General features: G+C 44.1%; 1 protein-coding gene across 1 annotated transcript in view; it reads right to left on the reverse strand.

The window, feature by feature from the left end:
• The window catches only part of SERGEF (secretion regulating guanine nucleotide exchange factor), a 235,063-nt gene that overhangs the window by 167,109 nt on the left and 50,930 nt on the right, over positions 1-17,024 (reverse strand).

Genomic DNA, 17,024 nt, shown 5'->3' on the forward strand with positions numbered 1-17,024 from the left:
ACCCTTTAACCAACAACTCCCTGATTCCCCACACAGCAGCCACCATTCTACTCTTTTATAAGTTCAACTTTCCTAGATTCCACATTTTAGTGGGATCAAGCAGCATTTGACTTCTTTTTGTGTTTAGCTTATTTCATTTAGCATAATGTCCTCCAGGTTCATGCATATTGTTACAAATGGTAGGACTTCCTCTTTTTTTTTTTTTTTTAAAGGATGGATAATATTCTTCTGTGTGTGTGTGTGTGTGTGTGTGTGTGTGCATGTGTGTGTATGACATTTTCTTTATCCATTCATCCATCAATGGACATTTATGTTGTTTCCATATCTCATGTTGTTTCCATATCTACTGTGAATAATGCTGCAATAAACATGGAGGTGCAGAGATCTCTTCAAGATATTGATTCCATTTCCTATGGATATATAACCAGAAGTAGAATTGCTGAATCATATGATATTTCTAGTTTTAATTTTTTTGAGGAAACTTCCTACTGTTTTCCATAATGTATATACCAATTTATATTAGCACTAAACTGTGTACAAGGGTTCCCTTTTCTCCATACTCTTGTCAACATTTGTTATCTCTCATCTTATTGTCTTGTCTTACTTATACCTAAGAAATATACAGTGATAGCACATTGTGATTTTCTCAATGTTTTCTCTGCATCTGTTGAAATGATCATAAGGCTTTCCTCCTTTGTTAGTATGGAAAATTACATTTTTTTTCCCAAATGTTAAAGCAAGTTTTTATTCCTGGGATAACACAGCTTGGTCATGACGAACTTCCCTTTTTATATATTGCCAGATTTGATATGCTAATATTCTGTTAAAGATATATATGCATCTTTGTTAATGAGAGATTCTAGTCTATAATTTTCTTTTTTTTTTTTTTTTTGTAAGGTTTTTGTCAAGTTTTGGTATCAGAACCATGCTGACTTCACAAAATGATTTGAGAAGCATTCACTCCTCTTCCTCTACTTTCTGAAAGAGTTTGTGTAAAACTTGTGTTTTTCTCTTAAATATCTGATAAAATTTACCAGTTAAACCATCTAGGCCTAGAAGGTTCTTTGTGGGAAAGTTTTTGATAATGAATTAACAGATGTATAACTGTTCAGATTTTCTATTTCATCTTGTGTCAGTTTTGGTAAATTGTATATTTTTAAGTCATCCATTTTATCTAATTTGCCAAATTTATTGGCACAAAGTTGTTCAGAATATTCCTTTAGTATCCTTTAATGTCTGTAGACTCTGTAGTGACTTACATACTTTCATTACTGACGCTGGTACGTTACAATCTTTTTCTCCTTTTTCTTATCAGTCCAGCTAGGGCTTCATCAATTTTATTGATATTTTCAAAGAATTGGTTTTGGTTTTATTATTTTTCCCTATTTTTATCTTTTTTCTATTTCACTAATTTCTGCTCCTATCTTTAATATTTCCCTTTTTTCTACTTATTTTGGATTAATTTTTCTTTTTTCAGCTTCTAAGGATGGAACCTTAAGTCACTGAATCTTGTCCTTTCTTCCTAATATATTCATTTAAAGACATAAATTTCCCTCAAAACACTGCTTTAGCTACATCCTACAAATGTTTGTGTTCTATTTTCATTACCATTCAGTATTAAGTTTTAAAAAATCTTTTCATTTTGAAATAAATTCAGAGAAAAGTTACAAGAACTATACAAAGAACTCCTGTTTACCCTTCATCCATATTCCCTAAATATTGACACTTTGCCATCTCTATATTACCTCTATATTACCTATAGAGGTATAGAGGTACCTATATTGCTCTATATTACCTTCCCTCTTTCTCTATTTTTTTCTGAATGATCTCTGAGGGAATTAGGCAAAACGATGCCCTACCACTCAGAAATATGTTAGAGTATTTGTCAACCAAACTGTCAACACTCTACATTGCAACAATTCAACCATCAAAACTAAAAAGCTGGGGCACCTGGGTGGCTCAGTCAGTTGAGCATCCAACTCTTGATTTTGGCTCAGGTCATGATCCCAGAGTAATGGGATAAAGCCCCGCATCAGGCTCTGTACTGAGCATGGAGCCTGCTTGAGATTGTCTCTCTCTTTCCCTCTGCCTCTCTCCCCCACGCATGCCCTCTCTCTCTAAAAAATAAATAAAAATACATAAACATTTAAATTTAAAAAACTAAATAATTAACATTGGTATGTAACTACCAACAAAACTTGAGACTCTATTTAGTTCCTGTAATGTCCCTTACAACAAAAGAATCTAGTTCCCTATAGTACATTTCATTTAGTTGCCCTGTCTCTTTAGAATCCTTTCAATCTGGAACCGTTCCTTTCCTTGACCTTCAGGACCTTGATATCTTTGTGAAGAATGGGCCTGATTTTGGTCACTCTCCAGTTCGATCAGGTAGTTCTTTTTTACATTTTGTCTGAATTTATACTTGTTTTTTCTGTGAGAGGGCTGGTCCAAAAGAACTATTTCACCATTACCAGAAATGGAATCAGGATAGGATTCAATCCTCTTCTGACCACAGATTCCACATGAAAAACATGCTTGTCTGTTTGACTAGCATGACAGCTCTCAACAACTACAAAACAGGGACAATTCCATTATGCAGACTCAGCATTTCATGTATTTTTTTTCAAATATCTATATTATTATTATAATTAAGTGATGCCTACATAGAATTAAAAAATCAAATAGTACACAAAGGAATCAAATAAAAAGAAAAAGTTCCCCCACTAACATTGAAAGAATTTCAATGAGCAGAGTCTCTCTACTCTATGCTTGGCAGACCAGTGTTAGGAAATATAAAGGAAATTCTGGCCAGGAATCAAAAGACCTAAGTTTCTAGTCCTGGGTCTAAAACTCCAAAAATGGCTTTAGGTAAATCACTTATCCATGCAAAAAGTATTTATTCAGTTCCTAGTAGCGTATTTAACCTCTCTATGCCTCAGTTTCCCTATCTGAAAAATGACATAGCACTATCCATCTTTTCTATTTTCCTCATAAGGAGAAAAATGATGCAATATTGCATATTTGAGTATGCTAAAATTCGAAAGCAGAATACAAGTGGAACAATATATCAAGTATTAAACCTCCAGAAAAATTAACCATGGTAATCAGAAGCCTTAGTTGGAATACAGGAGACATGTTACAAATGAGATGAGAATAGAAGAATCTATATACTCTATTTGGTTTTATATTATTATACTATGTATACCTGCACTGTCCAATACAGTAGCTACTGTACATGTGGCATTTAAATTTAAATTTAAATAAAATTTAAAATTCACGGGGCACCTGGGTGGCTCAGTCGGTTAAGTGTTTGACTTCAGTTCAGGTCATGATCTCACGGTTTGTGGGTTTGAGCCCCACTCCAGGCTCTGTGCTAACAGCTCAGAGCCTGGAGCCTGCTTTGGATTCTGTGTCTCCCTCTCTCTGCCCCTCCCATGCTCATGCTCTGTCTCTCTCTGTCTCTCAATAATAAATAAACATTTAAAAAAATTTTTTTAAATAAATAAATAAAATTCAGTTCCTGTGTCACACTAGTCACATTTCAAGTGCTCAGTAGCCGCACGTGGTTATCAGCTACTGGACTGGACCGATACAGACCATTTTTACTGGAGAGTACTGACCCATGCTATTTTACATCATGTATACTCTTAATTGCCTGATATTAATGTTTTTAGTGAAGAATGAATACATAGCAGCTAGCCTGCCACTATAAAACTAAAAATTCTCAAAGCTTAAGGAAATCCAGATAGGTAAAGAGATCTAACCAAATCAGAATGGCACTGGGTTTAGAGCTTTGGAAGACCCTTGGAATGCTTCTCATTAGATTAGGAAACTGAAGCCCAGGGAAGCAGAGTCTCTGGCCCCAGATCCCACAGTGAACTCACATTAGAGTTCAAAATGGAAACTGGTATCTTATAGCATAGGCTTTGCTATGTCACTTATTAGTCATGTGGCCTTGGACAAGTAGCCACCGCCAAGCCTCACTCTCATCATCTGCAAACTGAAGAAGAATAATTTCAACTCTGCTGGATTGTCATGAAGATTAAAGAGATGATGTCTAGAAAGCGCTTGGCAGAAAACCTGGCACCCCACTGGGACTTGGTGAATGCCACCTGCTGTCATCATTAGCTAATACATTGCTCTTTACACTATAACACAGACTGATCGGGGAGGCTTTGGCCACCAGATGCATCATCATCACAGAGCTGGTGAGTGTAGGAAGGAACGGGGGAATTATGCAGCTTGGCAAAATGTGCCAGAGGAGCAGAATGATAAATGCATTGTAAAGCAGCAACTACAGAACTGCTCCTGCAAGTCCCCGTGCAGTAGCAGAAATTTCACCTTGAGGAGTGCAAAGGGAAATGTACCATTTACATGCCTCTGTGTCCTCACCTTTAAAAAGGCATCTGAGGGATGGAGCACTGCAGATGAAGGAAGATGTTTATATTTCTACGACCCTCATGCTGAGACAACGAGAGGAGTCAGCATTCTGTCTTTGTTCTTCTCCTTCCAGAAGTAATGTATCACAACTCTGTTAGCTACCAACACAGCTATCCCACAGCAGGTCTCTCCAAGCTGGCTTCAGAGTGGGTGGAGCTCTCCCAAGGCTTCTCCAGGTGCCCCCTGTGTGAATAGCCCCTTACCCCCTGCCCAACAGGACAGGCATGGGATCCAAAACAACCCTAAAATACAGTGCCCACTCTGTAGCACCATATGCTCTCCTCTGGAAGATGACCACAGATGAGGTGATCAGATATTAGAGTAAAATCAAAGTAGCCACACGTGACTCAGACTCTAAGTGAGAAAAAGTTTCCATTCAGTTCCATAACAAATCCTAGCCACGTGCTCTCTGACAGACACTGTGCCATGTCCTAAAGATACAGCTGCAACCGAGACATGGTACCTTACCTGTCCTCAAGTAGCTTACATTTGAAATGGCAACTGGAATTGTCCAAAAAGAATTCAACTGGGTAAACTGTAACCTGAACCTTGTGAAGTGGTACAATTTGGGTTTGCAAGCAAGGGAGCTGGGCTTGGGATACTCTGAAACTCATCCTTGCTGCCACTCTGAATGAGAACAGAAGCCCAAGAAGGGATCATAAGGAAATAAAATATCTTTTCTCAGCTCTTCAAAGGCACACTTCATTGTCCCAGCTTTAAAGTGGCGGTTTCTGAGGAAGGAAAGCCACTCTGGTTCTGCTCACCTCCCCTAGCCTGCGCCCAGGCCCTGAAGCAGATAATGAGCTGTCACAGGCTCCGCCTCTTCTGGAACCACCTGGACTTCTAGGGGTGGTGGTGAGGTGAGCACCATTCACAGTTACCTTTTTGTCCTCCAACCTGGAAAACCACTATCTAGGCACCTGCATGTCCTCTAGTCCATCACACGCCACCATGTTAGCTCTATTTCCTGTGTCCTTAGACAAGTTATTTCATCAAGTTTCAGTTTCTTCATCTGCAAAATAGGGATAAAATAGTATATGCTTCACCAGCATGTGGTAAGAAGTGAAAGTGATATTTAGGGGCTCCTGGGTGGCTCAGTCAGTCGAGCATCTGACTTCAGCTCAGGTCATGATCTTGCGGTCCTTGAGTTCAAACCTGCTATTGTCAGCACAGAGCCTGCTTCAGATTCTCTGTCTCCCCCTCTCTCCCTGCCACTCCCCCACTCACACTCTCTACCAAAAATAAAAAATAAACATTGAGAAAACAAAGAAAGTGATATTTATACAGTGCTTAACACAATACATGGTACACAGTGATCAATATATAGGAGCTAACATGATCATTTCTAAAAATTCCTATTGTTCCTAATTAAGTCTTTCTTAACTAAGTACTCAAGCCTGCCAAGAACATCCCCACATTTATCACCTCTAAGGAACCAGCTCCCATAGATCCTTCAGGAGCCTAAAGAGACTTGATCTTCTCCCCTTCAAATTCAGTCTGGCCCAGCCTTCAAATGTCATCTGCTTGAAGAGGCTTTCCCAAAGACTCAAGAGACCTAACCAACTACTCTTCCCTGACACCACCTCTAGATCTTTCTGTTCACAAGTTCTCAGCTCTTACCTGCAGGAGACTTATACTATCAATCACATCCCACTTCACAGAGCTTTAGGACTGTGTCCTCCCTGTTGTCATATTCTAAGTCCACAGCTCAAATGCAACCTGGGTACTCAACAAGTACTGATGGATTAAGAGGAACAGAAGAATCATGGAAACGATTCACATCAATTCCAGCTCTATGGTAACAGATAACAATTTCCAAAGAGCTATAGGAAATTGAGGTTTCCTGAAAACCCAGAGAAAGTTGGATATGACAAAGAAATCGACTAACATAACTTACATTTATTGCTTCATAGTTTACAAAATGTTTTCATATTCACAACCTCATTTTGACAACAACTTGAAGAGGTAGGCCAAATAATTATTATTATACAGACATAAAATCTGAGGCTCAGAGAAGTAAAGCAGTTTGTCCAAGAATGAAACCATAACATTAACTTTCTTGATTCTTCCAAGTCCTTCTTCTGTTTATTGTTCCTTCATACATATTCTATCTTCAAATGATATGCATGCTCCAGACTATTAATAAAAAAATCTCACTCAAAAGGAATCACGTGGAAATAAAACCACAAAGAAGATCCTCAAGAATGACTAAATTACCTTTCTGGAGTGAGGAACTTTCCTCACACAATCCTGGGGAGTGCTGGCTACAACGACCTACATTTTGTTCAGCAGCCGTGAGCAACCGTCCCCAGCCAGCTAGGTCTCCTGAAGTGGCATATGGCAAGGTCCTCATGGGAGCTACAGGCAGCCTCCCAGCGCCTACAAGCAGGCTTCCACTCTGCCTCCTGCTTCCCTTTCCTCTCACACTTCTGACCTCTTTGAAAAGCCAAAAGCCTCACAATTGATTGTCGTAGAAACTGTCTTTTTGCAAAGACATCTCTGATTTCTTCCATTTCTGCTACCCACAGCCAGTCTCCCCCAATGTTGGATGATACCAGGCGTTCAGGGAAAAGAGCTCCCTTCCAAACAGCAATCTGCAGGTGTGGGAGGTCCCTACCACCACTGACAGTGCTCCCACAGAGAGAGCCACTGCATCACAAAAGGGAGTTACGTAATCACACAAAGACTAACTTCTCCCTTCTAGTCATAATTCAGTGGTCCCTCTACCTATGGGGGTCTTGGGGTTCTAAGAGCCACACCCCAAAAGAATGGCCTGGTTTTGCTTCCTTGGAAGTAACCAGAGCGTTTCTCTTTATCTACTGCAAGAGGTGCCTACCAGGCAAGGCCTCAGCATCTCAGGATACTTCAGGCCAAGAAGAGGCTGGAACTAGATGGAAATAACCTTTGGGAAAGAGGGGTGACTACAGGGCAGGCTCCTCAAACAGCCATCCAATATAAAGTGAGGGGCCTGGCAGTGAGAGGGCTGATTTGGGCCAGTGCCAATACCAAAAAGGGCCTCCAAGCAGGAAGCTCCAAGCAGCCTCAACCCTCAAAATAAAGCAGATGGCATCTTACTGAGGAATCAGCCATTCAGAACAAGGTCCCAGACAGTGATCAGGATCCAGGACACAGAGTCCAGTCCATGGGTAATGAGACTGGTAAAATCCATGCCCTATTCAGGGTATAGCTCGTGTGCAATGGAACTGGCAGAGAGGCCCAGCTGTCTGGACAGGGCCCACGTGGAAGGGAGAAGGTGTTTCAGAAAGACAAAAGGAAGGCCAGGTTCCATTAGCCAGCACACAGCAAACTCCAGATCTGGAATCTCAAGAAGGATGAGGGACAAGGAAGGTAGAGGGAAGGTGGAAAAGAGCTTCAGAGACAGCAGCTCAACAGTCAAGGAAAAGTGGGTAATGACACCAAGCAAAGAAAAATTCAATCAAGAAAGAAAAAAGAAGCAGGTTTGTCAGGCCGGATGGCAGGAATACTGAGATGAATGTAAGACATCATCCTTGTTACCCACTGGGGGACGGGTAGCAATTGTCCCGGCAGCCAAGGGCAAAGGGAAACAGAAGAACCAGCATGTACAAAGACTCAGAAGTATCAAACAATATGATAATGTTGTTGGTTCAGTACAGATGAAATGCAGAATGCAAGGGAAAGACTGGTAGGAGGAGAGGCTGGATATTCTGACAGGGACAGGATCAAGAACTTTTGTTTTTTTTATTTTTTTTAAGGTTTATTTATTTATTTTAGAGAGAGAGCGCGCCCACACGTGTGCACAAGCAGTGGAGGGGCAGAGAGAGAGAGAAAGGGAGACAGGGAATATGAACCAAGTTCCAGGCTCCACGCTGTCAGCACAGAGCCCCACGCAGGGCTTAAACCCCTGAACTGTGAGATCATGTTCAAAGTTGGACACTTAACCGATGGAGCCACCCAGGTGCCCCAAGAAGAGCTTCTTATATCAAGCCAGAGATGTTGGACTTCATCCTGGGTGGGAAGCCATTGAAAAGTAAGGGCACACATTCATCCCTATAACAATTATTTGCTGAGCACCTACTATGTGCCAGTCATTAATCAAGGTGATGGGGATACAGTGGTGAACAAGGCCAACAGCAACCCCAAAACTTAAGCTCTAGTAACCCCATTCTTTGCACACTGGCTGTGGGGATTACAGACTGTGTTTCTCCTTCCCCTTGAGGGAAGAGGCTGGGTCTTATCCTCCTCTATATCATAAAGACTTGGCTAAGTTTCTTCCATATAGTACGTTTCCAATAAATGTTTATTGTGGGAACGAATTTTTTTCTGTATTATTAAGAATCTTTAAAAAAAAAAAAGGTTTAAGGGCATAACAAATCTGATTTATATTTTAGTACATCATTTTGGCAGCTGGGTGGGGGCAGCTGGAATGAGGCCAAACTACAGACAACAGGTTCTCCCTTGAGACAATGCCACTGAAATTAGGTGGTAGATAATGGGGGTCCAAGCTAGAGGGACAGTGGCAGAGATGGAGACAGTTTTAGTCCCTTGGCCAACCGGCCTTCACAGAGCTCACATTTCTCTCATCAAACCACCGCAGCCTCCTTTAAACTCTCACTGGCTTCTGCTTTCCCTCTAAACCTCTGCATGATTTACTTTCACCCTGGGACAGCCCAGTTTTCAAGGTCAAATGCAACAAAAGACAGCTGGTCAGCTCTAGGGTGACCCTGAGTGCGGCCTGGGCCAGTCGTAATGCTGCAGAGCATGGTGGTGACACATGAGGTCACTGGGACTTTAAATCAGGGCTGATGAATTTGCTCTGCAGCTGGGAGAAAGCCAGCCAGAAACATCTTTGCTGTCGACACTGATGGCTAACCTCGACAGGAATCCACACTCTGTGGCACTGCGTGGAGACTGGTCGTGGATTACCAAGCATCTGGCCTCCACTACATTCACTGATTCTGATTCTAGGAAGTGTTTATCACAAGATCCAGGACAGTTCTATGTAGCTCCTAAGATCCCAAGTGATTAAGACAGACGAGCAGCTCTGACCCATACTTACAACAAAACCCGCGTCTGAAGCACAGAGTGGCTCATATCCAACGAACCCAATAGAACACTTGTACGTCACTTTAGAGTTTGCAAAAACCCTTATAGATCTTATTTGCATATTTTTATAGCCCTGTGGGCAAGATTAAAGCAGAATTTGGAGAGGTCTGACTGACCCGAAGTCACATGGATTGTGGGTGACAGAGCAGAAACTCCAACCTTGGTCTCACCCTACATTCAAGACTGGCTTGTGAGCCCCGCCACCCCAGCCAGGACTATGGTTGACCACAGTCGTGAGTGAACCTCATTGCCCCTGTCCTTGCTGGGGCTATCCTTGTCCTCCTGCTGTTCCTCACTAGACAGTGACCTAGACTGCAAGTCTGGAGAGAGCTGCTAGGTGTCCGTCAGACAGAACTACCACCTAGTGAGAGCCAAAGCCAGAGCACACGGCCACATTCTGGTCAGAACCGTCCCGAGGAAGCTGTTGGTGTACAGAGCTGGCCATGAGAAGAGTGAGGGCTCTGTGAGCCGGGTTCCAGGCCCTGAACCGGGTAACCATGTGCTGCATAACCTGGAGCTCGTGCCAGCTTTCTCTCTCAACTTCTGCTCCCTCGCCCCCAGAATGAGGGCAGCAACAACTGTCCTGCCCACCACTTGGGGGTCAGAGCCAGTAAAAGTGTCTTTTTTTTTTTTTTTTTTGCCATTTCCCAGTAGTTGCCGGATGGACTCACTACAGAGTAAAGCCAACGCATCCCTGCCCGGAGGCCTGCCCACATTAACGTCATCACTCCAGCAGACAAGCTGACTTTCAACCTAACCAGGAAGACTTAAGCCACCCAACAGGGCTTCTCATCCTTTTCTCAGCACAGTTGCACCAGTGCCTCACTGTGGATCAAGCTGGGCCCTCCATGCGCATAGATAAATAAGACAGTGTCTGTGCTCCAAGAACTCAATGTTTGGTTTAGAGACAGACATATTAATAATTACTGTAGCAACTAATAAGTACCGTGTGACAGCACTGGGCACCAACTCTGTCACTGCTCTGTGAATTCTTGGCACCTGCACTGTGTGTGGGTCATGCTGGGATGCAGTATACATTTATTGAATAAATAAAAGGAAGATGCAACATGACGACAAAAGATGGACACACTTTAATGAAAGTACTTCTCTTCACCTCCAAACCTCCATCTTCGCATGTCCCCTTTTTTCTTTACTCCTGTCCTGCAAGAAAGCGTCCTTCCGTCTTATCACTAACCCCTTCACAGAGATTTCGAGCCTCTCTCATCTCCCTGGGCGCCCTGCTCCGCTAACCCCCTGCCTCCTGCATCTCTACCCACAGTGCACTCTCTCTCTCTCTCTAATCCTCTGCTTCAGCCTTCTGACACACTCCAGTTTCCCCAAGCTCACGAAACTAACTCGAGCCAAGCTCTACTCCCAGTTCCCGACCTTGTTCTCATCCTCCTCTGGCCACAGAATCTCTGGAAATGCACCCACAGCCTGCATTTCTCGCCATCTCTTCATTCCCTATGTCCCAGCTTCAGTCCCTCAGAGGTGACACCACAAACCTCCCTTCGCCAAACCCAGCCATCTTTTCTCCGCCCCCGACCTCCCTGACCTCCCTGTTGAAATTTCCTTAGCTTCTGAGAACACTGCAGTTCCTGGCTTGCTTTCTCCCTCTCTTGTCAATACACAGTCTCTATCTGGCTGCTCTTCCTCTGCTTTCCTCCTAATGCAAGCTCTTGCCAAGATTCCCCTGTTATTTTGCATTAGCTCCCTTGAGAAATAATTTAATGTCAAAGCTTCCAATTTAGGAAGCCTTTCCAGTCACCACCTCCCACCCCAACCACCCCACACCCCAACCCTACAGGATCCAACAGAACCAGAGGGGCTGCAAATGCAAGAAAGAAAAGGTCCCCAAGGACACGGGAAATCATTATCAGACTCTTTTCCGGCCTTTGTCACATTCAGCTTGTCCCGTAATGAACTGATCTGAGCCCTGCCAGTAGCTCATGAGCATCTGACACAGGAACTGTTCCACCTTCTCTGCTTCCCCCGTTTGCCTAACGTGGTGCTTGGACAGACAGGCATACATAAGCATCTGCTGGATAAAAGGAAAATACTGAAGATGAACATGTGTGACAGCACTTGGTAAATTGTGAAGCACTAAAGGACGACAAGCCTCATTATCAACAGATTCCGTAAGAAACTTCTGGGTTGTTCAAACATACGACGGGGTCAGAGCCTATCTGTTCTCTGGCTCTGCAGGACATGTGATGCCCAAATGTCTCAACACATGGAAATGCCTATTCCCGAGCTGGCCTGGGACTGAGCAGCACAGATTGTAGGGAGAGAGTGCAGAGGAGCTGACGAGGGTCACGTACCACTGAAACCATTTCTTTCATTCTGTTTTTATTTATTCAGTCAGTAAACATCCACTGAGGACCAACACAGCGCAGGAGCTATTCTAGACACCGGGAACACAGCTTCGAACGAGACAGACAAGGCCCTTGCACTCCCAGGTCCAATATTTTAGTGGGAAGAGATGATAAATGTGAGTAAATAAGAGAACGGCAGGTAGTAAAGAAGTGCTTGCTGTTATCGTGTCCTTCAGCATCCCTCTCAAACAAAACAGCCCGGTCTCTGCCGAGTGTTCACACGGACAAATCCAGTCCACTGCTTCCACGTTCGTTTTGTGTGATTACTCCTCCTGCCAGGTCAGCAGCTGCAGCACAGATATGCTAGCCGTGCTAACCTCCCCACAAAAACAGTCTTTGGGTGAACACGGCTACCCCATTTGGGGTGGCCTCTAAAACCTGCCACACCTGGAAGGTCTGGGCTGCCGGGGCTGCCTCGTCTCAGAGACCTCATGCTCCTCCAAGAACGGCAACGATGCTAGAGGTTACTTACCAGAGAGCTACTTGGGAATGCTTTTTCAGGTTGTATTGAATTCTGTCAGAGCCCTCCGGACTCAGCTGATTGCTGGTGGTAGATCTCGGCGTTATTTAGGGCACCGAAGTCCCACGGTCTTGACACAAACTTAAAATTAGAAATGCATTAAATATAGGAAAGGAGGAAGGTCATTCAGGAAGGGCAGCCTTCCGAGGGAGCTGCAGGACAAAGACGCCCTGGAAACTTCCAGGTTCGTTAATGGGTTTTACACAGCATCCGAGTGGTATTTCTCCTTCTGAAATAACACTGTGGAAAGCGTAGGGGACTGGCTCAAACCTCAGCTAGCACAGCCGAGTGAGTGACTCTGCAAACTAAAAATAGCTTCTTTCCCACTCATTCTGACAGATTTCACCCAGACCCAGTGCACAGGTAGATCCTCCAACAAACAGCTTTAGTCCTGCAGCAAAGTGAGGGTTGATGGCATCCGGGCTTGACAATTACCCAATCCCTGGTTCCACTCTTGTTTATCTCCACGTTTCCCGCTCCTGCTCCAATAGCTGTGTGTGTGCATGCACATGCACATGTACACTGAGCTCCCTGACTGGGATTTGGTGCTCCTCAACCAAACGTGGGCAGAATTTAAACCAGGAACATGACTCAGGACCATGGCTGCAGAATAAGCCCAGAACAATGCCCTCAGAAACACTGGGAATCGGTGTTTGTCTTGGCGGTCTCCTAATTCCTAGCTAGCCTCTCTGGGCCTCAGTTTCCTCGATTGTAAAAGGAGGATAATCATTCCAAGTCTGGCCTATTTCACAGCATCATGCTGGGATCAAATGAGATAACGTTTGTGGAAGTTATTTTCCTTCAGACAGTAATCCTATCAGAAAGATGGGTGGTGGGGACGGGACAGGCTGGACAGGCAGCTAGACCACAAACCGAGGCTGGCCCACTGGGATGGGCAGGCATCCTGACCATTCCAGGAGTTAGAACAGATCTAGATTCACAGCTTCAGTTCATGTTATCCCCTCTGCCTGGAATATCCTCCTTTTGCTAAACTCCTTGTTTTTAAGAACCCAGTTCAAACAACATTTCTGTTCGATTGCTGTCTTCAGCATAAATCATTCCATCTTCCCTGCTCCCTTGGCCTTTCATATGCAACTCTAATAGCACATCCACTCTATACAGTAAGGATTTACAAACCTGGAAGTTCTTTGAGGGCACAGACATGTATTTTTTTATCTTTGTATCTACCTCCCTCCCCACCACCGTGTGGTCAACATAGGCACATGGCAGACATCAACCAACATTTACTAGGCTGACTATGGAATAGGCAAGATCCCAAAGCCAAGAAGAACGTAAACTCAGGACAGCAGGAAATGTGGGACAGCACACACAGAGCCAGTGGGAAGGGCGGCAGGTGGTAGGAAGTAGTGTCACAAACGTCTGCCTGCCCCTGGCAATAAGGTCACGGCCACGGGGACAGGAATCAAAGCTGAACGACAAGTCCTGGGAGGACTAGGCAGCAGCATCATACTAAAATCCCAATGACCTAAACTGGAACAGGAGCCCCTGGGGACAAGGAACAAGGGCAGAGAACAGAGCCAAGGCAACAAGGCAGAGCAAGGCTCAGGTGGTACTAAAGCCTAGAACTTCTGGATCAGTTAACATGCTCAGGTCTGCCAAAATTGAGCCAGCAGCTAGGGGTCAAGTGATCTTGGCTATGACCCTGAGGGTCTCCAGGGGCAAGAGTCATTATAAATTTAAGTAGTGATCATTTCCATAAAATAAGAATCAGAAATGGAAGGTACTCTTAGATCTGTAAGAAACATCAGGAATCACCTGGTCTAACATGCCCCACCTACGTATGGGGGAACTAAGGGTACAGGAGGAAAAGGGGCTTTCCCAAATTCACTCAATCAGGGCAGAACCAGAGCTAGAACCCAGGTCTTCCGACTCCTAATCCAGACCTTGTCCCATCAGAGGCTGTTTACCTTCAGTCAAGCAGGTCTTCTGATGGTTTCACTACCACACCAGGTGCCCAGCTCTAGCTGCTTCAGAATCCTAGGGAGCCCCTATGGACCCACTAAGTGAGCACAAGTACTTCTGCCTCCATCTTTGGGCAGAGTTTAGAGCCAAGGTTCCCTGGGAAACATGGCAGCCTTGCCTGGGGTCTGGGAAGCTGCTGTGGTTCACACACACTCTGCCCTGATGTGTACATGGGGGGGGGGGGGGATTAATCCCGATTATTCTGCTATCCCTGGAATTTTCTAAGAGTGGCCAAAAGGGCCGAGTATCTAAGGCCAAGCTGATAGAGCGTGAAACACATAGTCTTCACCACTGTGAGAACATTAAAGGGAAGCCTGCCAGGTCTATAATCTCAAGGTCCTTCTCAGGCTGGAGATGAGGCATGGCTCAGAAGAAAGAATTGAGACTCTCAGGGAATCAGAGACTCTGCCTTCCAGACTCTCAGAACTTTCATCCAGGTGAGGGTATATATGCAAAAGGACAGATGCAACTTTATTTCATATATACAGAAAGTATGTAAGCTTCAAGTACTTCAAGTTCAAGTCCCAACCCCACTGTTTGTTGACCTACTGTGTGATCTGGGGCCCGTGACTTCCCCATTGTGAGCCTGAGTATCCTTATTCATAAAGCAGTGATTATAACACCGGCACCCAGTTTTATTGAGAAGATGAAATAATACACGTAAAGTTTTTAGTATGCTGCCTGGACCATAATCACCACCAAGTAACATTGTGTTTGTTTGCTCTCTTTTGTTCACAAGACGGGATGGCTAAACCACCTGTGCTTTCTCCTCTTGTGGGCTGTCACTCTGGATCCCAGCCCAGACACCTCGCTCCTCACTCTGCTTATCCCTTGGACACAGAAGAAGGCAACTGGTCAGCTACGGGGCCACTCTTAATTCCTTGAAGGTCAGGAATCATCAGCTTAGTTCAAGGCTGTTCCTGTCTCCCCAAGTGTCTCTGCACCTCCCTGGCCAAGTCCCTCCCAGGGCAATGCCTACTCAAGGATGGCTTTTATCTTTTCCAAGGTGAATCCACTCCTAGTGGCTTATAGCTGCCCACTGGCCTGGCTCTGGGCCTCAGGCAAATAGATGCCTGACGGGTCAGACCTGGACATCAACAGGGGGGATAATCCCCAGACCCAATTTACCAAAAGGAGATAGCTTGGCGTCTGAACCTGCAGTGGGACCAGCAAGTAGACGTGCCAGTACTCCAGAGACTGGAGCAGAGACGGAGGGAGCACTAAAATGGAGTGGCCATGGCACTCCAGGCTCAAGCCACCTCCTCAGATTGCTCTACTAAGAAGCTAAACGAAAGTCACATCAATGTCAGGCTCTTAGGCTGTATGTTTCCACTGGCCATATCTGTCACAGTGCTGCCACACACGATGGCCACCACAGGGTGTTAAAAGGCGAAGAAGAGAAAGGACCCAACAGTTACTGAGTGCCTGCCACATGCCAAGAACCTTGGGTATAATCCTCATCAAAGACCTTTTGTGGTAAGTATTATTATCCTGATCTTGCCAATAAAACCAGAAACTCAGAAAAATCTGTGAAGCCTCTGTGCCTCTGCTGTGCTACCTGACCACGGAGTCTTAAATGTTCTGGAAAAGACAAAGAAGAATAAAGGATTTAATGCACTTGGTACCAAGCTCTCAGCACCTTCACTGGCTAAGCAGACAGTACTAGCTACAATGCTGCATTCCCTCATTCGCAGCTGGGGAGGTCAACTTCTCTCAAACAGAATCTAGAGAAATATAGCAAAGGTCATAAAGATGCTCATGGCCTTTGCCCCTGCAATTTCATCCTTAAGACTGTATCTTAAAAAACACTTCAAAAGGGTATTCACTGCAGAATCCACCATAGTGACAAAAGAGAAGAAATTATATAAACGTCTAACATTCCAAGAATGGTTTGGAAAATCCCAGAGCCTTCGAATCATATAATGTTACATAGCCATTTTAAATGGCCTCAGGGATCAGAAAGAAACAAAGCAAAGCATCTGTGATAAAATAAATGAAGACTGAACACCAAATATCATAAGTACTATCACTGAAACTTTGGAAAGTATGTACATGTGTACATGCAAAAGGGAATGTTGTTAAGGTGGTTAAGATTAAGGATGGTTTTATTATTATTATTATTATTATTATTATTATTATTATTATTATCACCACCACGTCTAAATGGCCTTTTTGGTTTTGTTTAATGAGTGCCTTGTCAATTAAAGAACAAGAGAGAGCAAGAAAGACAGACAGACTTAACCCAGCACTAAGGAAAGGCCCAGGAGGAGCGGTCTGGGATGTGAAGCAGAAATTGAGAACCGTCCTACATACCCGGAAGGAGGAGGCCAGGCAGGCCCCGGGGAAAGGGAAGCCCTCTAGGTATGAAGAGGGTTGTAATTAGTCTGATGCTAATTACAGAAGTCTCGCTGGCTTATTAATTTTTTTCACAGACTCTGAATGAAGACTGAACTCCTTCATTAAGCCGACTTGGGTTCAGAGGCACATTTCCTCCGTGGCCATCCTCATTCTTCTCAAAAACCTTGCCTTTTCTTTTTTTAAGGACAACAGTAAAGTAAAATTTAGTAACAGAAACACACACCCTGGAGAAATTAAGACTCCTGCCTTAAATGTAGAAATTC

The sequence above is a fragment of the Panthera leo genome, chromosome D1 (assembly GCF_018350215.1).
Source record: "Panthera leo isolate Ple1 chromosome D1, P.leo_Ple1_pat1.1, whole genome shotgun sequence".
NCBI lineage: Eukaryota > Metazoa > Chordata > Mammalia > Carnivora > Felidae > Panthera > Panthera leo.